The 24,089-nt window shown below is 42.8% G+C and overlaps 1 protein-coding gene across 8 annotated transcripts in view; it reads left to right on the plus strand.

The window, feature by feature from the left end:
* The window catches only part of FYN (FYN proto-oncogene, Src family tyrosine kinase), a 216,096-nt gene that overhangs the window by 65,995 nt on the left and 126,012 nt on the right, over positions 1-24,089 (plus strand). Inside the window, exon 3 of one of the 8 annotated variants that reach the window (XM_055433858.2) lies at positions 5,870-6,030. The exons of the other annotated variants lie outside the window; for them this stretch is intronic. The gene's annotated coding sequence lies outside the window, so the exon portion shown is untranslated. The remainder of the gene's footprint in view (positions 1-5,869; positions 6,031-24,089) is intronic. 8 annotated transcript variants of the gene reach the window in all.

Here is a 24,089-nt window from a genome sequence, read left to right on the forward strand (position 1 = left end):
TTGTAGTGTACTTGGGATGGGACTTTAAGCCACTAAGAAATCATGGCTTCCACATGATCTATGGGCTTCCCTGGTGGCTCAGACAGTAAAGAATCTGCCTGAAATGCAGGAGACCTGGGTTCTTTCTCTGGGTCAAGAAGATACACTGGAGAAGGAAATGGAAATCCATTCCAGTATTCTTGCCAGGGAAATCCCATGAACAAAGGAACTTGATGGGCTACAGTCCATGAGGTCACAAAGAGTCGGACATGACTGAGCTACTAACTCTTTGTTTCATGTGATTGATGGAGCACCATTTTCTTTGAGTCCTAAATTTATCCCTCTCACAAGGAGAGTTTTTACTTTGTTCTTTGTGGTCAGATCAGGTAGGTTAGAATCAATAAGGGGTTGTCTGTTTGGTGACTGGATCTTCACTGAAAGAAGGTGTGTAAGTGTTAGTACTGATTTAAATCTAGATTGTTGGTTTTAGTTCATGTAAGATTTGATTAATTTCCTTTCACTTTCAAATAGATATTATACTTTAAAAAATATTTTAAAAATCATGGAGATATTTAAGGAGTACCTAATTAAAATCTTTGATATAAATGCCTAGAAGGATATTGTCTCCATATAGCTTTTCACTTGGGTTTGTAGCATTTGTATTTAAGTATTTTCTTTTTTCTTCCAGCTACAAATGAAATTTAGTTGTAGCAAAATGTTTGTGAGACAGACACGTCTCTGAGTTCAGGTTTCCATCCTTCAAGTATTAGTTGCCTTGGTCTCTGTTTCCACGTCTGCAGGGATAATAACACCTATCTCATGAAGCATTAAAAAAAAAAAACTTGCATACTGCCTGGCATCTCATACATGTTCAATAAATATTACATTTACTATTATGGGAAATTTTAGCAAAATTAGAAACCCTCAGGAAAGGATATAATTTCTTTACTGAAATTCCATCATCCAGAGACAGCAAATGTCTCTCGTTTTTAGATGTTTTATTGTAGTATTTTTCCTCAAAGATACATATTTTACAAAAGTGGAACCACACTAAAACTGTCCAGGATGTCAGATTTCAGCAAATGTGTGTACTTAATCATTCAACAATGGAAGAGAGTGGTTACCCAGATTTTTTAAAAATAGTGGTTTAGTGGAGAATTTTGTGCTGATATTTATTTGTAATGAATTTTTTGTTAGAGTGAAGATTAAGTATAACTGAAAGGCATTTTGGACAATTAAAACCATCAACGTTTCAATTCCTTGTAATTCAGCATTCAGATCTGTTTCTTATGCAATCAAAAATATACAACATTTTTCTCTGTCATTTGGGAAAGCATCTAAACAGTTGACAGACTGCGGGAGTCCAAGACTATGGTTTGTCTACACTGCTTCCGCTCCCAGGAGAACCGCGAGATGCTCTGACACTGACCAAATGTGGACGGAAGCTTCCGTAGCTTGCCATGCCTTATCCCATGGCCTGAGCTGGATTTCATGAGTTGTGTTTACTAAATAGAGTCCAGATTAAATTTTTGTTTATCAGGTTTCAAGGGAGGCCAACTCTTCAAAGAAGCCTCCTGGTGAGTCTTTTTAAAGCATACACATATATATATACACACACATGCAAAACTCACCAGATTACCTACCTTGCATGTTGAGATTATCTAGGAACTATATTTCAAACATTTTCTGCAAGTAAAGAGCACAAATATTCTTTGAACTCATGTTTTTGTGCTCAGCAATCAAATCCTGACTTGCATTTCTGCCCCCCAGGACTTCCATGTAAGTTCATTTTGGTTGAAAAATTGTCTGAATTTTCTTGCCATTTTCCTTTTTTTTTTTTCTTTTCTTCACCAAGTATGGGGTTATTACAAAGGTTCAAACCAGAGATATTTTTTAAATATTTATTTTGTTTAGCATTAATTCTCAAATATTTCTGTCACTGGGTAAAATTCATAATTTAAGTTTATATTTTCTTAATACGGTAAAGAATCTGCCTGCAATGCAGGAGACTGGGGTTCGATCCCTGGGTTGGGAAGATCTCCTGCAGAAGGGAATAGCTACCCACTGTAGTATTCTTGCCTGGAGAATTCCACAGACAGAGGAGCCTGTCGGACTACAGTCCATGGGGTCGTAGATAGTCAGATAGAGCTATTAACACTTTCACTTTTCTTAAGTTAATTCTACACATAGTATAAATTTTATGTATTATATGTATTAAAATGTTGCATAAACTTTTTATAAGCTATCTATATACACAGTTTTGCATAAGCTTTTTTTCCCATTTCAGGTTCTTAATTATTTTCAACCTTTGTTAAAAGGGAAGATTAAATTTTACCTATATTAAATTAGTTTTCTCTAGTTCTATCTTTATTCTTCTCCTGGGAAATTCCAAAAGCTTGCAGTGAAAAAAATCTTTACATGCTTCAGGCTTTTTACTTTATTTCATTTTAGATGAGAATCTGGGACCTTATCAATGAAATGTGGCTTTATCATTCTCTTCTGCACCTTTGTCTTTAGAATCAAAACTTCATTCATAAAACCAAAACCACTTATGAAAACATATGCAATATTAAGTTTTGTTTTCTCCCCATCATTTTGACCTGTTTTTAATACGAATAGTGTTTTTTAATAAGAATAGTGTTGGCATGGGGTTTTCCCCTTAAGTTTTTAAACTCCTCCAGAGTAAGCAATGTGCTTTCTCTTTACAGAGTTAACATAAATCCAGATGGCATTGAGGCACTCCCACGTTGGGACGTGATGAGAAATTAAGGTTCACTAGTGCTGATTCCAGCATGGCCTGCACTCTCTCCTTCAGCTCACATCTTGCTGGGAGAATTGGAAGGATGATCCTCAAGTTTCTTGGCACCTCTGTGCATTCTGTCTAGCAGGGGAAGCAGAGACGCCATGGGAACTTAGAAGTAGCAGGTTCTCTCTTCCCATCTGCAACCCAGTTTCCGGTTCCAGTAACACCTCTTTGCTGAAGCTTTGGCTTCCATGCAAATTCTGTTTGCACACAGAGAAGATCTTTGTCATATCTGAGATTAGTGGAGTCTTGACCACGTGCCAGGACCTTTTTTTACTCTTTCACTGGCACTTCTTGCAAATCCTAGGAGATAGGTAGTAGTGTTGTCTCCATTTAGAGGATGACAGAACCAAGATCTAGAGAGGTGAAGCTGCTCATCAAGATCACAGCGGTTATATACGGTGTGCGGCTTTGTGTCCGGAGCACCGACTCTAACCCTCACACTCTCTTATATACATTATATATATTTTAAATATATATATAAAATATGTATATTTATTTTTGGCTGTGCTGGGTCTTTTCTCTAGTTGCAGCGAGTAGGGGTCACTTCTCAGTTGTGATGTGTGGGTTCTTCATTATGGTGGCTTCTCGTCTCGTGGAGCACAGATTCTAGGGCACGCAGGCTTCAGTAGTTTCGGCTCCCCTGCTCTAGAGCACAGGCTCAGTAATTTGGCACACAGGCTTGCTTGCTCCATGGCACTTGGGATCTTCCTGAACCAGGGATCAAATCCATGTCTCCTCCACTGGCAGGCAGATTCTTTACCATTGAGTCACCAGGGAGGCCCTTTTAAAAAATATTTATTTATTTGGCTGCACTGAGTCTTGGTTGCCGCACGTGGGATCTTTAGTTGTGGCATCTGGGATCCTGTTCCCTGACCTGGTATTGAACCCAGGCCCCATGTATTGGCAGTGTGGAGTCTTAGCCACTGGGCCACCAGGGAAGTCCCATTTCTCACACTCTTTACTACTTCTTTGTTCCAAGCAAACTCTGATACACAGTTCAGTGTCACAGAACGTATTGAAGTAACCTTGTGTATTCATTGTGTCAGGATTTGTCCCACATTATCTCTGGGGATTCTCTTAAGATGAATAGGTTGTGAATGAAGCTAACACAGAGTGGTTATTCTCTCAGAATTGTATTTCATAAACCGCAGTGACTTGTTCATGCTGTTTCATAGAGTTTTCCTTAAGTTGTTGGATTCTCCAGGGAGTTGCATGGTATCTCCCTAAAATTGCTGTTCTGTTAGGCCTTGGGAAAAGTTCATCCAGGTTAGGTGAGGGAGCTCTTTAAACCCATGCAGATCACTGATCCATTAGTCATAGATCTAGTAGAGGGGAAGACACCATTTAATTTCATAATCTGTTTAATTGTGAAAGGACAGATCCACTGGTGTATTTTGGAAAATACTTGCAACATACTAAGTCTGTGATTTTAGAACATTATTGTAGGTGTCTTACCTCAGATGAAGACCATTCCATGGTCGTCTGCTGCTGCTGCTGCCGCCAAATCGCCTCAGTCGTGTCCGACTCTGTGCGACCCCATAGACGGCAGCCGACCAGGCTCCGCTGTCCCTGGGATTCTCCAGGCAAGAACACTGGAGTGGGTTGCCATTTCCTTCTCCAATGTGTGAAAGTGAAAAGTGAAAGTGAAGTCGCTCAGTCGTGTCCGACTAGTAGCAACCCCAGGGACTGCAGCCCACCAGGCTCCTCTGTCCATGCGATTTTCTAGGCAAGAGTACTGGAGTGGCTTGCCATTGCCTTCTCCGATTCCATGGTCTAGAACATAGTAAATGCTTAGTGAATAGTTGTTTAATGAATGAATTAATTACATTACTTATATAATTTTGAGGGAAGGATATATAGGAGGACTATAATGATCCTGTTTAACATACACTCTGCACTTGATAGCGTGTTGTTGTTGTTGTTTAGTCACTTAAGTCGTGTCTGACTCTTGCCACCCAATAGACTATAGCCCGCCAGGCTCTCTGTCCATGGGATTTCCCAGGCAAGAATCCCGGAGTGGGTTGCCGTTTCCTTCTCCAGGGGATCTTCCTGACCCAGGGATCGAACCCACTTCTTCTGCTTGGCAGGCGGATACTTTACCACTTAGCCACCTGGGAAGCCCCCTAGAGGGCATGACCGTCTCCATAAAAACGTTTTGTATGTTGGTAATATCTTTCATCTAAAGAACTTCATGTTTTAGACATCAGTTACTTCTCAAAGCACTGCTCTGAAGAAGATGGGTGACACACTCTTCATTTTTAGATGCAGAATCTGTGGTTAAGCCTGGTTCAGCGTGTCTGACTCAAGATTGATTAACTCCAATTGTAGGAGCTTGTCTCCAGCCTCAGTCTGTGCCCCCGACCTGCTCTCTGGCCTTTAGCAGCTGTGTGGCCTCCTACTGTTCAGCACCCTCCTCCTCTTTTTTTTTTTAAACAAAAGCATTTTTAATGTAATAACCCACTTTAAAGGAAATGTAATAATTTAGCTGTGTAAGCATGTTTGGTTTCTAAGTCTACAGCAAAAATATTTCTAGCCATTTGGCCCCACACACTTTTTTCTCTTCACACAGTTTCACAAAGTGCACACCAAGCAGATGGCGCCGACAAGCTCATGGTTTATTTACAGCCAGTACAGTAGACGGAGGCATATGTGCTAAGCCCTCTTATACCCGCTCCACGGGAGCCATTAACACATCCATTTAGATGGAAGAGTCTTTGGGCTTTGCTGTGGGCATTTCAGTTCGCTCCCCCGAAGCATCACCATCTGCCCTGCCTCCACTCAGAGACCCTGGCACCCTCCCCGCTTGCCCAGGCGGCCTCAGGCCTGTTCTGAAGAGCAGCCTCTGTTCGCTTAGATACGGCGCTGGCAGCAGCTGCTCTGTGTTTCTCACTCAGACAAGTTTAACCCTAAGCCTGTTCTACTTCCGCCAAGGCTGTGCTTGGACCAGGTTCGTTCCCATACAGTTCCACAGACATACCTGAGCACCCTCCCCAGGCCAAGCTGGGGCCTGGGGTGCGGAGGGTCCTCAGACATGTGCCCTGGGACGTGGCACATGTCTTTCTTCCTTTGTGCTCTAATTTCAAGGCTCCAGCTCTCCTAGTCACCTGTGATGCCTGGAGAACCAGCAGCTGATGGGCTGTGAGACTTCCTGCACCAGATGGACCAAACCCTAGCCTCTACTTTCTACACCACTTACCAGGGATCTTAGGTCCATGCTTTTCTTCCTTCTAAAATATTCTTCCTGGGTGAGTAATTATTAATTATATTTAAAGAGCAGGGATTCAGAATGTTTTCTACCCAGAATATCTGGAGGGGTGGCAAAACACTTTGTTGCTGTCTAGTCTAGCCATTTCTTAATCATTCCTCCCCTTCCCACCAAGCTTTTTTTTAAAGGCATTTCAGTTAAAATGACCTGTCAGTTTAGCAACCCACAACTAACTTGTAAAGCCACTCCATTTTGTAATTCCACATTCCTGGCAGGGCAATCTGAATGGCTTATCTTTTTCAGCCAAGCTGCAGAACTTGTAGGTTCCCAGCCAGCGTGTAGGCGGAGCCTCCTTCTGGTCTGTTGTTCTCTTCTGTCCAGTCATACCTTGCTGGACTAGCTCTGGTCACATGGCTTGTTGCTGAGCTGTTGTCAGGACAAGTGCCCAGAGAAAGGAACAAAAACAGGCAGACACCCAAAAACACGTATAGAGGACAGATAGGGTTTGAGAGGCACTGAAATGTAAAACCACACTTTGCCCTTTGTACTCAAATAATTCTCTGTTAGAATGAGAAGCATAGAAGCATCTTGACCCCTATTGTCCAGTGATTGCTATACTTATGCTTACAAGTCCAGCATTGTATGACCCCTCCCCACAAATTAACTCTCTATTATGGTATGTTTCAAACCATTCCATTGGAATCTCAACTTCAGGACTTAAGTAAAATTAAATTTGTTTGTTTATTATAGCTCTAGCACTGAAGCTAAAAAGAAATAATAGTCACCAGTGAAATCCTTCACCATGTAGCAGGATTCCTCTGTTTTTTGTGGCTAAAACTGAGGTCCCCGGATTAACAAGCAGTGATGCTTGCACATCCAGCTAGGGCAGGGGATGAGGATTCTATGTGTGCAACCTACAACATACATCAGCTGGTGCTGGGCAAGGTCTGCTGCCTGTGCCAACAACTCAATTATTGTTTGGTAAACACACTTTTATTCATTGAGGAGCAGTTGTTTGCCAATGTATCATACAATTATACAGTGAAGGGAGAACAATAGATGCATTGTAGAAATATTTTTAAAACAAGTCAGCAGCAGACAGTGCAAAGGAGAAGGAGCCCAGCCCTAGAGTACCCGCTGCCATGTGGGTTTAACAAAGCAGAGCACTCTGTCTCAAACACCTCTTTCTGGCATGAGCCTGGCAGCACCCATTTCTGGCTCTTTCTGCTTGATAGGTTTGCCAGTGGGGATGTCAGGAGCACGGGTGTGCAGATGTGCATGGAAGCGGGCGTGAATACACCCAGACACTTGGCTTCTTCACACTCATGTTTGTAGGAAGAGAAAAAGGCTTCAAACATTGGTTGGTTGAGTGTCTCTTGAGGTCTTGACTTGAACATGGACAAAAATATAAATTCTTCAGGTTAGGATTTGGGCTCTGGGGGCAACTTGAGAGTTGAACGAGCATGTCTAAGAGATTTACAGTTCATGTAGGAGGTGACTGTTGACAGTGTTTCCTAATCAGTACCACGGAATATACAGTTTTTTGTTTTTTTACCAGACTGACATCAGAAGGATTCACGTACCGTGACAGATTGCTTTGTAATTTATTCTGCCCGAATGGCCCTGGAATACTCTCAATGAAGGTCTTGTGTGAATCAGAGAAGGTTTTGCTCTTCACATTACAGTGACTGCCAAAAACTCACTTGTCAGACCTGATGAGTAGAATAGTATTTAGCTCTTTCTCCAACTTCGTAATTCATGCTCCCATATTTTCACCCTACAACAGTATATTGCATATAAATCTTCAAGCTTTAATGTTGCATCATTTATCACAGGCATCTCTGTTAAGAACAAGACAGAATTCAGATTACAGAGCAATTTTACTAAATTTTTATTAGTCTCTTTGAGCTTCAACCCTCTGACCAGAACTACTACTACCTTCAATGAAAGAATAGTTTATTTACAAGACAATAAAATTAGTCATTATTGCCTATTTAATGGCAGTAAGAAATAAAACCTAGGTCTCTCTGACTCAGAAAATATACTGTATAGCAGTAGATCTCTGTTTCCCAAACTTTAGTCATTTGTATACACCTGTATGATTTCCTCCATATCTGTGTACCGCCTCTATTACTTAGGTATTTTCCCATAAATTGTTTTTATGCTTGTTGCTGTTCAGTCGCTAGGTCATGTCCAACTCTCTGTGACCCCCATGGGCTGTGGCATGCCAATCTCCTCTGTCCTCCACTACCTCCTGAAAGTGAACATGAGAGTGAAGGTCGCTCAGCCATGTCCACCTCTTTGCAACCCTATAGACTATATAGTCCATGGAATTCTCCAGGCCAGAATACTGGAGCGGGTAGCCTTTCCCTTCTCCAGAGGATCTTCCCGACCCAGGAATCGAACCAAGGTCTCCCACGTTGTGGGCGGATTCTTTACCAACTGAGCTATCAGGGAAGCCCTAAACTATCTCCCCAAGTTTGTTCAAGTTTATGTCCAGTGAGTCAGTGATATTATCGAACCATCTCATCCTCTGTTGCCCTCTTCTCCTCCTGCCCTCCGTCCTTCCTAGCATGAGGGTCTTTTCCAGTGAGTTGGTTCTTCACATCAGGTGGCTACAGTATTGGAGCTTCAGCTTCAGCATCAATCCTTTCAATGAATGTTAAGGTTGATTTCCTTTAGGATTACCTAGTTCGATCTCCTTACAGTCCAAGGGACTCTCGAGAGTCTTCTCCAGCACCACAGTTCGAAGTTATTAATTCTTCAGTGCTCAGCCTTCTTTATGGTCCAGTTCTCACATCCATACATGACCACTGAAAAAACCATAGCTTTGACTATATGGACCTTCATCAGCAAAGTAATGTCTCTGCTTTTTAATATACTGTCTAGGTTTGTCATAACTTTTCTTCCAAGGAGCAAGCATCTTTTAATTTCATGGCTACAGTTCTTTAGTTCTTCTTCACTTTCTGCCATAGAGTGGTATTATCTGTATATCTGAGGTTATTGATATTTCTCCTGCAATCTTGATTCCAGCTTGGGATTCATCCAGCCCAGAATTTTGCTTGATGTACTCTGCATAGAATTTAAATAAGCCAGGTGACAATATACAGCCTTATTGTGCTCCTTTCCCAGTTTTGAACCAGCCCATTGTCCCATTTCTGGTTCTAACTGTTGTTTCTTGACCTGCCTACGGGTTTCTCAGGAAGCAGGTAAGGTGGTCTGGTATTCCCATCTCTCTCCACAGTTTGTGATCCACCCAACCAAATTTATTTTTACAAGATGCTTTTTAATACCTCCTCAAATAGAAAACCAGTATCATTTGATATGAATAGATGATAATCATGCAAATAAATCAATGAAAACCAGAGTGCCACTACAGCCTCATATATTCTCTTGCTAGACAGCTCTGTGCCTGAGACTGTACCTCTTTGATGAAGAGGGGCATGAGGGGAGTTAGAGAAAGAGCTGTTGCAGACAGCTTTGGGGTTTGAGAAGGCTTGAAAAGCATAGGAAAAGGAATAAGGTTCTTGTTTGGGGATTCTATAATGTGCCTCTGGGATTACCTGGGGTCCCGGGGAAGCGCACGCCACTGACCACACAGCTAACCTGGAGAACCCAGGAGTCGGCGTCTTCCTTTACCCATGCCCGTGAAACAGGTATGCTTAGAGACAGGGAGGTGTGAAAGTCATTTTTTTGGGCATCCACTGAAGTGACCTTAGAGGATGGTGATCAAACGTGATGCTTTCTGAGCACTTAAGTTTGGTGTAACTAACATTAGTTGAGTAGAAGTTGAAAGATGGGATAAATCCATTCCTCCACCCACTAATTTCAGGTCACTTGGCAGCACATTATGCATGTAATTGCCGGCTAATATAGAGGCTGGAAAAGCCATATATATTAAAAAGAAAAACATAGATCACTTTTGCTATAGGTTATAGTACATGCAGTCAATCCTAAAGAAAATCAGCCCTGAATATTCATTGGAAGGACTGAAGCTGAAGCTCCAATACTTTGGCCACCTGACGCAAAGAGCCAAATCACTGGAAAAGACCCGGATGCTGGGAAAGATTGAGGGCAGGAGGAGAAGGAGGCGACAGAGGATGAGATGGTTGGATAGCATCAATGACTCAATGGACATGAGTTTGAGCAAACTCCAGGAGATCGTGAAGGACAGGGAAGCCCTGGCATGCTGCAGTCTATGGGATTGCAGAGTTGGACATGACTGAGCGATTGAATCAGCATGAGTATGTGCTGCCGCTGCTGCTGCTGCTAAGTCGCATCAGTCGTGTCCGACTCTGTGCGACCCCATAGACGGCAGCCCAATAGGCTCCTCCATCCCTGGGATTCTCTGGGCAAGAATACTGGAACGGGTTGCCATTTCCTTCTCCAATGCATGAAAGTGAAAAGTGAAAGTGAAGTCACTCAGTCGTGTCTGACTCTTAGCGACCCCATGGACTGCAGCCCACCAGGCTCCTCCGTCCATGGGATTCTCCAGGCAGGAGTACTGGAATGGGTTGCCATTGCCTTCTCCGATGAGTATGTGCAATTCAAGCTAACTTATTTTCCACTTCAAAAATCTGAGATCTTTTTCTTTTCTGTAGTATTTTTATTTTGACTTCTTTTTGAAAAAATAGCAACAGGGGCTTCACTAAACTCTATGAACACGTTTAGCACAAAAGATGCTGTAAGCTTTACTACAAAGACTGTGACTGAGCGACTGAACTGAACTGAAATTGAAGTATGGTGTCTTTTATTGAATAGGTGCTCAGTAAATATTTGGTAAGTACATTTGTAAATGTATTTTTGAGATACTTCCCTGGACAGAGTTGTGTCCTTTTGTAGTTACCTGAACTGTCGGGTACCTTCATAGGCGGGCATGGTAGGAGCATCGCAGCTTCAGCTTTTGCATGTGGAATGCTTCTGTCTGGGGTGATGGGGACGGTTTGACTCTCCCAATTACAGTTTCTTTAGAGACATAGTGCCAGGCATCTTCCTTTTCCTCCTCTGGGTCCAAACACTATCCTCCTTTCCCCACTCTGTCTATGCCCAAAAAAACGGACTTCTCTGCACTGGTGGGCTCTTTGCCTCTGGTTTCTAGTTTGGTTCAGCCACGAGAGAGCCCGAGATAGGAGGAAGGGAGGTAGTGAAGTCAGGATACGTCTTCCCTGTGGGGTTTCCCACACTGGCAGCAGCCCTTCAAGGATGGTCGCAGCACCTGTCAGGCAGCCAGCGCTCCCCACCAGCATTTCTGTCCCGGTTCAGGTGCCCCCCCTCATCTGGTCCCTTTGGGCCTCAGGGTGGGACAGAGCCTGCCCTACCCAATTCCTTCTCGTTCCTATCCCAGGGCACCGCATTAGACCTTGTGGCTTTCCTGCACCTTGCCCACTTCTTTGTAAATTGTCCCTTTATCAAATTCCCCTCAAATTATCATGATTTGAACCTGGGTTCAATCCCTGGGTCAGGAAGATCCCCTGGAGAAGGAAATAGCAATCCACTCCAGTACTTTTGCCTGGAAAATACCATGGACAGAGGAGCATGGTACGCTACAGTCCATGGGATCGCAGAGTCGGACACAACTAAGCGACTTCACTTTCACTTTATCATGATTTGAGGATGCCACCTGTTTCCAGCTGGTACCACCACTCATCATGGGTGTACCTGCTGACTTCTTAGCAACACACAGCAACACTGACTGGTTCCGGAGGGACTGACCTCTGACCTCAGCTTCAATAGCAGGGTGGTCTCTACCAATGCGGTTCCCAAACTTGGGGGTGCTTCATGGTCACATGGGGAGGCTGTGAAAATTCAGGTCCCTGTCCCCTACCACCTACTGACTTCGGGGTGCTGAGGACAGTTCTAAGGCCCTTGTGATGTCTGACCCTTTGTAGTTCATTAGACATGGAATATGGCGATTCATAGAACCTCAAACCCCAGTGGCCTTCTGAACAGATAACTGGTTACAGGGCACCAGACCCCTGTCTTGTGCCATGTTTAACAGTTACATTAAACATGAGTGAGTGACATACCTGATAGTTGTAAAGACAACTTCTCCTGCAAAAGTAAAATTTAATGAGAAAGAAAACAACCCGAGAGAGGGGAATAGCTGCTCTTTCAACTCCCATTAAGAGCAGTGAGCTGATGCAGTGCAGGAGTGACCAGACCCTTCCTGGCTCACTATGCAAGATTTGAAAGAGACAAGACTGTCTCCTATTACCCGTGGGAAAGCTTGATGTCTGTTTTTCCATGGATTTCCTCACCATCACCTGTTCAGAAAAAGAATCTTATTGATAACCAAAGTGTCACTCAAGATATGAACTGTAATTATCTAAAGACTGGACACTGTTATCTTGCAAAAAAAGGTTTTTTAAGTTATAAGCCCCATGTTAAAGTAAACGCCTTTGGTGGATCCCTTGTCATAGGCTCATGGGATGCTTATTAGTTCATTTCTGTGACCACACTCTGAGAAAGCATCAGTATTCACTCTGCCAAGGGAAAATTGTGACCAAGTTTCAAGACCCTGCATGAAATCTGGGTAACGTGTCAGAAGGACACAAGTTCAAATCCTGTTTGCACCAAGGGGTCAGGTTCATTTTTCCTTGTCAGGATGTGGGGCGTGTAAGATTCACAGGGAATGTTACTCCCTGTTCCCCATCCTCACTGGAACTCTGTAATCATCTAAAAAAATTCACATCCCTCATCTCAGAGCAGAGTCACAAAGATACTATAAAGTTAGTTGGAAAGTATATTCTGCTGAGTCAGTGGGGCAGACCCCAGGTACCTCCAGCCACCTTGCAGTGACTTTTGCAAAATTGTAAGAGAGAATGTCTCACTCCCACGTAGTAGTAGTAACAATTCATCTCACTCAGCTGTGAGCCAGGACAGGTAGTAGTTCTGTCTTCCCAAAAGACTGAGTGAAGGTCACTCAGCTGAGGGCTAATTGCTGGAGAAAGATCGCAAACTGTCTGTTATGTTTTACCATTTCATGCATTTTCAGCCTTTTCCTTTCAGTGGTTTGGTAAAGTGCTTTTAGCTGGTGGGTTGTGGATGTTAAGATAAAGGGGTCTTCTTGGATAGGATAACCTAGGAACAGAGATCCTTTCCAGGAGGGCAGAGTTGGGCCTGAAGAGGAATCCACTGAACCAGGTGGAGAATACTGAGGCCTGTCCTGCGCGCTCCTGTGGGTTAGCTTTCAGAGCCATCTGGACTGATTTGCCCTGGAAAGAGAGAGGTGGTTCTTAACGGCCCCTGGGCTTACTTGGACCAGCATCAGGGAGCCAGGAGTCACAAGCTTGTGCACTTGTGTTTCACCTCTGAACACAAAGTGCTCAAAAAGGAGAAAGTTCAGTCAGGCTTTGTGTTTTCAACAATCCAAATGCATTAAATGCTGGCACTGAAGGACCCTAGAAACTGTGCTGGTGTCCTCGAGAGCAGACCTAGAGAGTGACCCCTGGCTAGATGACCTGTTTACAGACCACCTCCGAGTCCTCCCCATTCCACTCCACCCTTCCTTTTATCCCTTATCTATGTTTGGGTCTTTAGCTACCCTGAGAGCCATCATAGGCTCAGAAGACAAGAGAAAAAGGCTGCTGCTGCTACTGCTGCTAAGTCACTTCAGTCGTGTCCGACTCTGTGTGACCCCATAGATGGCAGCCCACCAGGCTCCACCATCCCTGGGATTCTCCAGGCAAGAACACTGGAGTGGGTTGCCATTTCCTTCTCCAATGTGTGAAAGTGAAAAGTGAAAGTGAAGTCGCTCAATCATGTCTGACTCGTAGCGACCCCATGGACTGCAGCCTACCAGGCTCCTCCGTCCGTGGGATTTTCTAGGCAAGAGTACTGGAGTGGCTTGCCATTGCCTTCTCTGGATAAAAAGGCTAGAAGAACAGAAAAACACTTTAGAGGAACTTGTTGCAAGAGCCAGCAACTAGGTGGTACCAACCTTCTCCCACCCCCCACCGCCCCCACCATACCTTCCTGTCACACAGCCTACATTTTTTTTCACTTCAACTTTTTGGTAACCTACAATTCAATTATTTTCATTTGAGGTTATAAATGACCTTTTTTTAAAAAAAAAAAGCAGTTTCAGAGGAAGTTGATGACTCATTAAATGATCAGGGACATATGTGTGAATTAATTAATTAAATTGTTCAGCCAGGGGAAAGGGGGCTGTGATTGGAAAGAGGCTCCACCTTGGGAAGGGGGCCTGGGTGGAATGTGAGATGACAGGAAGCCAGTAGAAGGACTAGAGAACAGGCAGTTGTAGGAGTGGGGAGAGGATTAGGTAGAAAAACACTACAACCACAGGGACTCTTGCTCCTGAGACCCAGAAGTCAGGCAGTGGTGGTTTTCTTCTCCATAAAGCTTGTCTGGTAGAGCAGCCTGGTACCTAACTCCACCAACAACAGCATCTATCACGTGGAAGGTTGCCAGATTTAGTGAATTAAAAAAATACATGATGCTTGATTTAATTTGAATTTCAAATAAACAACAAATAATTTTGTAGCGTAAGTATGTCCCAAATTGTTCATTCAAAATTTAAATTTAACTAGGCATACTGAATTTTATCTGTCAGCTTGCAGAATGGCCGAGTGCCTGACATTCAGTGGTTCTTTGAAAAAGATGCTGTGGTGGGGAAACTGAGGATGAGAGGGGTCATGGTTTACAGCCTCTTGGGTGGTACAAAAGCCTCCAAAGCAGGTGCTCCTAAGTCCTGGATCATTATCCATGGCTGGCTTGTGGATCCACTTTGGGCCATGTGATGTTTGTCTTGAGGTGGCAGAAAGGACCCTAGAGGGAGGTGAAGCCAATGGAGGGCTCCATGATAAGCCCTTCCAAAAGGCTCAGAAGGCTGGGAGACTGAAGCAAGCTGACACAGACTCCAGGAAGTGCGAAACCTTGGGTAGAGTCAGAGCAGAGGGCTGGAAGGGACAGAAGAGTCATCTGGTCCACCTTCTTCCATATTATTATTATTTATGAAGAAACTGAGGTCTAGCAAGGTAAAGTGACGACTCTAGTCACGGAAAATCAGTGAGGCCTGTGGGAGAATCAGACTTCTTAAGTCCTCACTGAGTTCTTTCTACTGCATGGTGCAGACAGAGCAGATTCTTAGTCAAGCCTCTGTTTCCACACAGCACTACTTTGTACACAGTACCCACTTAGCCTAACCTTGTGGGAAAGACCGCCTGTGAGTCACCACCACCCTCATTTTCTTTTCTGTTGGTGTAGGAACCACCTCGGTAGCCCCTTATTACTGGGTTATGCTTTATATCCCAGTTAACAAAGACCAAGGACCAAGAGATCCAGGTTTCACCATTCATTTCTTTAGATGCTATTTGGGGCAGTCATGCAGGTTTCCCAAATCTGGCTACTCAGTAGAATGAAAGCAAAACATAAAGTTGTGCTTCCTTCTGGCTTAAGGATATATATGGGTGGTTTTGCAGTTTAGTATTCCTTTCCTGTTTAAGACAGAAATATGATAGGAGACTAGTCAGCAGCAGTCTGCAGAGAGCTCCCAGAGCCCTCTACGGTGCCCAGTTGGGCAGAAAGGAATGCTTAGGGTAGAATGAAAGAGGGAGGGACACTCCTGAAGTGGAGAAAACCACCGCCTCCATTTCCTCCAGAGGCAGAGTTTTATATAACAGGAAGAGTGGCTGTTTCCCAAAGCTGTTTTGTTTTTTTTTTCTGAATCCTTAAGCCTGACCTTCTTATATTTTTAGGATCATGATACCTCTTCCTGGCTTTTCAACTTGTGAGAATGACATGTTCTTTTTAAGTGGATTGGGTTTACTTTAGAGGCTTTTGATATAAACTGTGGATCTTTGAGGATAAGAATACTTCATTGAACCAGTGGCTGTGTCCACACTGTCTTATCCCCTCAGTGAATTAGCACATGGGAAACTATTTAGAGGGGAGAAGGTCATTTGTGGGAAAGAAGACTCTTTACTTCTTCTCTATTCATGTGGTTTTCTCCCTTCCTGACATGATGGATATTAGTGATGTTTTCTTGGAAAGCAAAATATCCCACATTAACGTATCATGGCCTCTTTGGGAAGCTGAAATTCCACAAGCTCTTCCACAGATTATTTCTTCAGGTAATTCTACATTTGCACTGTTTGCTGCAGAAATGTGATAATCCTAGGCAAATTGTTTCTGTATTATCAGTTAATACATTAGCCAGCCAAAGTCACAGGCAAAGAAGCCTGATATTTGAATTCTTATATTACCTTCTTTATATTGCCGTGTATTACCCACCCCCAGGAATCACTGACTGGAAGCATTATGAAGTGATTACTTCCTTCCCTGACATTAATAATAATTACACTTGACATCACAAATTGGAGAATGTGAAACTAAGAAACTGAAAATATTTGATAAATAAACTGACTGAGATCTGATCAGCATTGTAATGTGTGGTCAATTCCCAGTAGCTTGACAATAAGAAAACCTCTATACATTTATTAATGTTATCTACCGACTCCAAAAGATGATCATTAGGGTGAAACTTTCTTTTAACTCCAAGCCATAGAAGTGGCATAGTTCAAAAAATCATTGAACTAAATGAAGCCCAAATATTTGAAGTGATTGAATTAATAGCTTTAAAAGAGCCAAATAAACGTGTTCCCCTGAAAGGAAATCAATTTAGAAAATTTTTTAAACTAAAAAAGTCCTACCAGTTAGCCAAGAACAGTGCTCAGACGGTGATATGGCAGCATACCCTTGGAACACCAATGGTCACTGGGGAGCTGCTGTTTTGAGGCAGATCAGAAAGAAGATCCTGTGAACAATTCTACAGGCGAGTGGGCCCTTTTCCTAAAGAAGAGTAGGTAAACAGCTAAACTGCTTAGTTTCTGCTTTTGTCACTTAGAAGAACTTCAGCTGAATTCTGGTCATCTTCTGGTCCTGCATTTTCCTAGCAAGAAAAGCATGCGTGACTGGGAATTGCGAGAGTTTTCACCGGTTTTCTTTAAGACCCACTCTGCGTCCATCTTGGTAAACACTGCCTAAGTATCACATTGTTAGTTAGCTTGGCATGTGTATTTAGTTATCAGGCGAATGAACTGCAAACGTCTTGAATATCAAGATGGTGTCTGATACTTCTTTGTTTTCTTCACGAGCACCTAACCAGCACCTGGCACACTGTTCAGTCACCTGTTACACAGAACTCTTCCCCTGGTGACCCGTGTAAGTCATGCCAGTCGTGGGTGCTAAGATGGGGCAAAGCTTTTCTTCTCAAAGGCTGTGCTCACATTTGGGAGCATTTAAGCTGCCTACAGGGCACTCGTGTGTGTCTCACACCAGTGGGAGAGAGAGGAAGGAGTAATCCAAAAATTATACACAACCCAGGCGCCGTTTTTATCGGTCACAGTCTCAGATGCACTTGCTGTTTTTGTAATCGGCTTATGTTTTACTGGTATGATCTGGACCCTGGGAGAGGCCCCTCAGTTTTCTGAAAATTCATACAGTGAATGATACATTCACAGATCTAAGTCTTAAGTGACTGGTATGGAAGTTCTGTTGAATTTTGGTATTCATTTCTCCAGCCAACAAATTTCTCTCCCTGTAAATATTAGTTCAGTTAAACTATACGTTGTAAGACTTCCCGTGTATTCTGCTTCAGGGAGACTAGGCTGGTGTCACAGGAAAAATGGGGAACTTGTCCAAAAAGCCACCTTGTCCTAAAAAGCAGATGCCCCCACACCTGCCACTGTGCATCTAGTCTTTTATGATGCGGGGTCTTGTTATTTGATGGCAGAGGTCTTCTTACTATCTGAGAAGCATTAGGCTAAAGTACAAGGAAGTATAAGGTGGTTGAGGATTGAACAGTAAACTGAGATTTTTAGATTAAAAATTTGATCTGTTCTCTTTCCGAATTATGGTGTTTAGGCATTTGCCATTCATCCTTGTCTCTGCTGCAACCCCCAGGCCATCCCACCCTGTCCTCTGAAGAGTTCAATAATCTGGCACTTGGTTTCCTACAGGAAGAGTTGAGGAGAGAACTGCAGGCCTGGGCAAGGGAGGGTTAAAACTAAAGCTGGGTTTCCAGAAATTGAGGCAGAGCTTTGTGCCACTGCAAAATAACCTGCTTACTAGCAATTCTGCTGCATCATCCTTTGAACTTAAATCCCCATTTTTATCTTGGTGGGGATTTTCAGGAGTCAGTGAGTAGTATTAACTTGTGCTCTGGAGAAATGGAAGGATCCTGTGGCAAAATTAAGAAGCATGATTGCAGCCAGTCCTTCCCGTTTTAGATTATAGTAAATGCCTTCTGCATCAGGCTTGCTTTTTGTGCGTTTTCTTTTCCTTCCATCATCACATTCGTTATCCCTTGGGCAAGTTGTGTCTGTCCCTCCTGCCACACTCCCCCGCACTCCAGGCTAGAAGCTCTCCTGCAGAGACTCCAACCAGTTGGAGAGCCTTCTTTCTCCCATCCCCCTGTCTTTCCCACCCCCGTGGTGAGGCCCATGCCTGATTTTCAGCTCTTCTGGGGCAGTGTGTCATTACTTGGAAGAAAATTAGAAAGCATTTTACACGGCTTATTACAAATCATTAATTGAAGTGCCACGAAACCCAAGGAATTTATTCTCCCATTGATGTGTGCGTAACTCCTATTAACATTAATAAAGTTGTTTAGAATCAAAGAACCAGCAGGAACCCATAGCAGAGGATCCATTTTGATCCTGCTTTACAAAGTGACTCACACCCACAGGGCATCAACAAGCATTTTAAATATAATTTATACAACTCCTTTTTTTTTTTTTTTTTAAGAAAAGCAATTACTGAGTATAACATCACAGCACACTCCCGTCCTTCAGTGTGAAGGATGGCAGCTGTTTGTGTAGTCCTGCCCGATCTGGGTTGGAAGTGGGAAATGGCAAGCCTGGTCGGTGTGTATGCAGGGAAGAGCTATGTGAGTGGTTTCACCTGGGGGCCACTGTGCATGCTCTTATCGTGGGGGAGCTGCCCGGACAGTGGGAAGGGGACTCTGCCCCTGGGCACCCACAGACAGAAGTAAATGGAGGTACTGGCTTCACCTGAGCTGTTTCTGCCCTGTCCTACCTGTGCAGTAATGACAGGTAACATTGATGAAATGAATAGCTGAAGGGTGGGGATAATTGTAAATCTTTTAGTCCAGATAATTATAAATCTTTTGAACACTCCAAGGACCCCAGAGAATCTGAAGATGTAGAAACAAGTGGAAAGTACCCTTAACCTTTCAAATAAAGTGCAAACACCAGTCATTCGAGCTGCACTTTCTCTAACAGTGAGGGAATTTGTACAGTGTTTGTTTATTCACCTTCTTAGCCAATAAAGGGAGACTCCTGAAGGGCCGGATTTTTAGATCTGTCTTTCCCCCACCCCTTCCCAGTTCCTTCTCTGTCTCATCTTCCATCCACTATAGGGCATTCATTTATACAGATGTTATTAATATTTGGAAAATGACTTCAGTGTGGGTGACGAAGAAAAGAGGTTTTCATTGAGAAAGATGGTATTCTTTCAGTGTCCTGTAGTCTGTCTCAAAAATGTTAAATTTTATAACACTTAGATTAACACTTGTTTGTTTTCAGATGTTACTTTGAAAAAGAATCACTTCTCCTAAAACAGATGGAACGCTAAACTGCTTTTATTAGGTTTCTGAAGTGCTAGTTATAATTGAATTATTTCCCTCAAGACTGGCAGCACCTCACCAAGGTTTGTCCTTGGAATGTTACCGAACCTGTAAGAACTTTGAGTTCCCTCTGCTTTTGTGCGAGTATGGGAGATAGGTATTTGTTTCTGAAATTGTTAATTTAGATACTCCAAGGAAGGAAAATATGGGATATCCCTTTAATCACTGAACTTCATTTCCAACCCTTTATTTTTTCTTAAGTTTAAGTGTAGATTTTCCAAAAAAAGGAAGCAATGCTGGTTATAAACAGGTAGGATCCATCTGGCACTGTGCAGATAAAAACAAGCCCAGAATTCTGTTCACTTGTCCTTCACCACAGGGCTGTGATCTGGGTCAGGATTATCCTTGTTTTACAAATGAGGCAGCTGGAGCTGGAGAGGTGAAGCGAGCCTTTCTCAGGGCCACAGACCCAGGGAGGGTTAAGAGCCCAGATGAGGTGGGAGGGTTGAAGGCAGGGACTGCATGATTACTGCCTAGCCTGCCTGCCCCTGGATCTTGTGAGAGTTGGGGTGCATAGGCTCACTGTTGGCCCTATAGGTCGTTCAGTCCCAGAGACCCAGTTTGACTTACTGATAAGTCAGATTTGACTTACTTACCAGTACCTCTCAGAGTGCTCGGAGCATGACAGGCACTCAGTAAATGTTTGCAGAAAGACTATGTTGCCCAAACCAAAGAGTTCGCTGTAATTCATAATCTCATCCTGGTCGTTGCCCTGGCCACTGCCACATCTATTTTGAAACCTCTTTGCAAGTGAGTTTAGACACATGTGTGTATATACTTTCTATATGTACTTTTAAAGTAACATTTCCAGTGTGATCAAAGACCAGTAGCAAATCAGAGTTGTGTGTGGAGGTACTAGGTGCATACTTTCTTTGATTTCAACATATTTCAAATGGTTGTTTCCTGACTTTAGAATATGCACTCATATTAGGTATCTGTCTTTCTCTTTCTGATTCACCTCACTTAGTATGATCATCTCTAGCTGAATCCATATTGCTGCAAATGGCATTATTTCCTTTTGATGGCTGACTGGTATCCCATTGTGTGTATGTACCACATCTTCTTTATCACTCATCTGTTGATGGGCATTTAGGTTGTTTTCATGTCTAGTCTATTGTGAATAGTGGTTTTATGTACACAGGGGTTCATGTATCTTTTTTAATTACAGTTTTTTCTGGAGGGTATATTCCCAGGAGTGGAACTGCTGGATCATATAGCAATTCTATTTTTAGTTTTCTGAGGAACCTCCACACTCTTTTCCATGGTGGCTGTACCAACTTACATCCCACCAATAGTGTAGAAGGGCTCCCTTTTCTCCACACCCTCTCCAAGCCTTTCTGACTTGAGTGTGATGGTGCCTCGTTGTAGATCTGATTTGCATTTCTCTAATAATTAGTGACACTGAACATCTTTTCATTGTGTCTATTGGCCATCTATATGTCTTCTTTGGAGAAATTTCTCTGTAAGTCTTCTGCCCATTTTTTTAAGCTAGTTAAGATTTATTTAAGCATTTCATGAATGAAACCAGTCATATTTACTTATTGTATCTTAAGAAGAGGACATGGTTTTTGTTTTTGTTCTTTTTAATTTTTAGTGGAATATAATTGATTTACAATGTTGTGTTAGTTTCACGTATACAGCAAAGTGAATCAATTATACATAGATCATTACAGAGTATTAAGTAGAGTTCCCTGCGCTATACAGTAGGTCCCTAGTAAAATGACTTTAAAAGCAAATACTATTTTCTTACCAGAGGAAAGTTTAACTGGGGATATAGAAGCCTCCTTAAATGTGTTTTTCAAAAGAAGTAGTATATTTTGGGGCTTTGTTACTTACTTTAAGTTGAAATATATTATTAGATTGCATGTAGAGGAGAACATAATACACAGTGTCCTATTGTGTTACTGATGTTTTTAAGTAGAGGGTACAGGATTAAAAAGCAATAAAATGTTATCACACACACAAAAAAAATTATCCACAAAACCATTGTTAGTCCAGATAGTGGAATTAAGTGTAGAATTAGCATCAGAAAGTCTACAGAAAAATGGAGTGTTTGAATCTAAGGGATCTCCTTTGGGAAGCTAATATTGGGGGAATGGAATCTCTAAGGAAGGTCCTGGGTGTTCTTGGCGAGTGAAGGAGAGCAGCTCAGCTTCTAAGGCCAGGCCCCATGCTCATCTCTGAGGGTGCGTGAGGTCTCCCTCATAGGAACCCTCCACCCTCCACAGTCCCCTCACACACAATCCTCTCCCAGCTCAGAGAGGAGGCTGTAATGAGACCCTTTCCCACTTCCCCTGGGGGTTCCCTGCACCCCAGGCTGCTGTATAAGTGCCCAAATAAATCTCCACAGCAGAGGGTCCAAGAAAACAAAGCATCCGAGAAGAACATAGCCTGGCCGTATGGTTTCTATGTCCGCAGGAATGTATTTCAGTGGTGGCTGGAGCAGTTGTGTGAAGCCCATGTCTGATGGTGATGAGCCAGCCCTGAACAGTCTCTGACCAGCTGCTGAGGTCAAGCTGCCCCCCGAGACTGGGGACAGAATTCTCTCTCCATGTATGTGATGCTGGCTGCTCTTATGAAGGTCAGGAGTCTGCCTCGTGACCATGTGTATCCGCAGTAGAAATCTGAAGAGCCTGGAAATGGACAAAGGCAGGAATGGTGTCCTGGGAGTTGTTTTCAATATTCCATACTGTTGAGTGGAAACTATACATTAATCCACAGCAAGAACTCAGGCAAACTGAGCTGATGTCTTGGGGTAACTTTGAAGTGGGGGATGCAGAGCACGGACTGCTGCGTAGAGAGACCACCTTTATCGTAGGGTTTTCCCCTCCAGAGATGCTATAGACTATAAACCAAAGCCCCAGGAAAATTTTTCAATAGACATGAAAAAATTAGGCTTGAACATCCAAATTTTCACCTTAAAAATCAATCAGATCAAGTTAAAATGATTTGTGTTATTTTATTTTGAAGCTGTTTACTTCATGCTGTCCTAACATACAGTAATAAAAATAACTTGGGCGTGACAGTCATCTTAAGTGAATAAAAAAACCCAACAAAATGAAATGGTACTTTTAAGCTTTTAGCCAAGCAAATTTTTGAATTATCTTGCTTAAATTAAATTGCTGCACTCTTTTGCTTTCAGCACTTATAAGAGCTCTGTTTTGTCTCTGGTTTCACTTCATTAACCACTGAGGTTTTTTTTTTTTTAATTGAAGTATTAACATTCACATAGAAAAGTACACTTTGTTAATTGCACTGAAAATGAATTTTCATAAAGTGAACACACCCCTGTAACCAGGAACCAGATGGAGAAAGAACATCACCCAAGCTGTAAAGCCCCTTAGACAACCCTTTCTAGTCCCAAAATCCCACCAAAGGTAACTATTATACCATGATTTCTAACATAGGTTGAGTTGTCTGTTTTGAATTTTATATAAATAAAATCTTAAGGATTTATTTTTGTATTTCTCTCAACATTGCATTTGGGAAATTAATCCTTGTTGTTATTGAGTAGTAGTTTGTTCACTCTTATTGCCATGTACTATATTGTATAACTCTCCCAAAGTTTATTTAACCCTTCTGTTATACGTGGGCTTTGGGCTGGGTTCAGCACAGTGCTGCTAGGAATATCCTGTACGTGCCAGTGGGTGAGTACCTTTAATGTTGCTGTAAGAGATTCCTTGATGGTGAGATCCTGGGTCATGAGACATAGGTGTGTCCAGCTCTGATAGATCTGCCAGGTTTCCACAGTGTCTTTATCAATTTACACTCTCATCAGCACAGGATGAGAGTTCCAGTTGCTCCATGTTGTCCCCAAGACCTTGTAGTTTTTGTCTCTGTCATTTTGTCATTTGTCTCTGCCTATCTGGTAGGTGTGTGTTGATAAGGCATTGTGATTCTAATTTACTTTTCTTTGATGACCAAACTAGTCCAACTAGTTTAGTCCATGGACTGCAGCACGCCAGGCTCCTCTGTCCTCCACTATCTCCTGAAGTGAAGTGAAGTGAAGTCGCCAGTCGTGTCCGACTCTTTGCGACCCCATGGACTGTAGCCTACTGGGCTCCTCCGTCCATGGGATTTTCCAGGCAAGAATACTGGAGTGGGTTGCCATTTCCTTCTCCAACTATCTCCTGAAGCTGGCCCAAATTCATGTCCATTGAGCTGGTGATGCTATCCAACCATCTTATCCTTTGTCATCCTCTTCTGCTTTTGCCTTCAATCTCTCCCAGCATCAGGGTTTTTTCCAGTGAGTCAACTCTTTGAGTCAGGTGACCATAAGTACTGGAGCTTCAGTTTCAGCTACAGACCTTCCAGTGAATAGTCAGGACTGATTTCCTTTAGGATGGACTGGTTTGATCTCCTTGCAGTCCAAAGGACTCTCAAGAGTCTTCTCCAACACCACAACTCAAAAGCATCAGTTCTTCGGGACTCAG

The sequence above is a fragment of the Moschus berezovskii genome, chromosome 10 (genome assembly GCF_049115385.1).
Source record: "Moschus berezovskii isolate FMDL1 chromosome 10, NW_MosBer_1.0, whole genome shotgun sequence".
NCBI classification, from domain to species: domain Eukaryota; kingdom Metazoa; phylum Chordata; class Mammalia; order Artiodactyla; family Moschidae; genus Moschus; species Moschus berezovskii.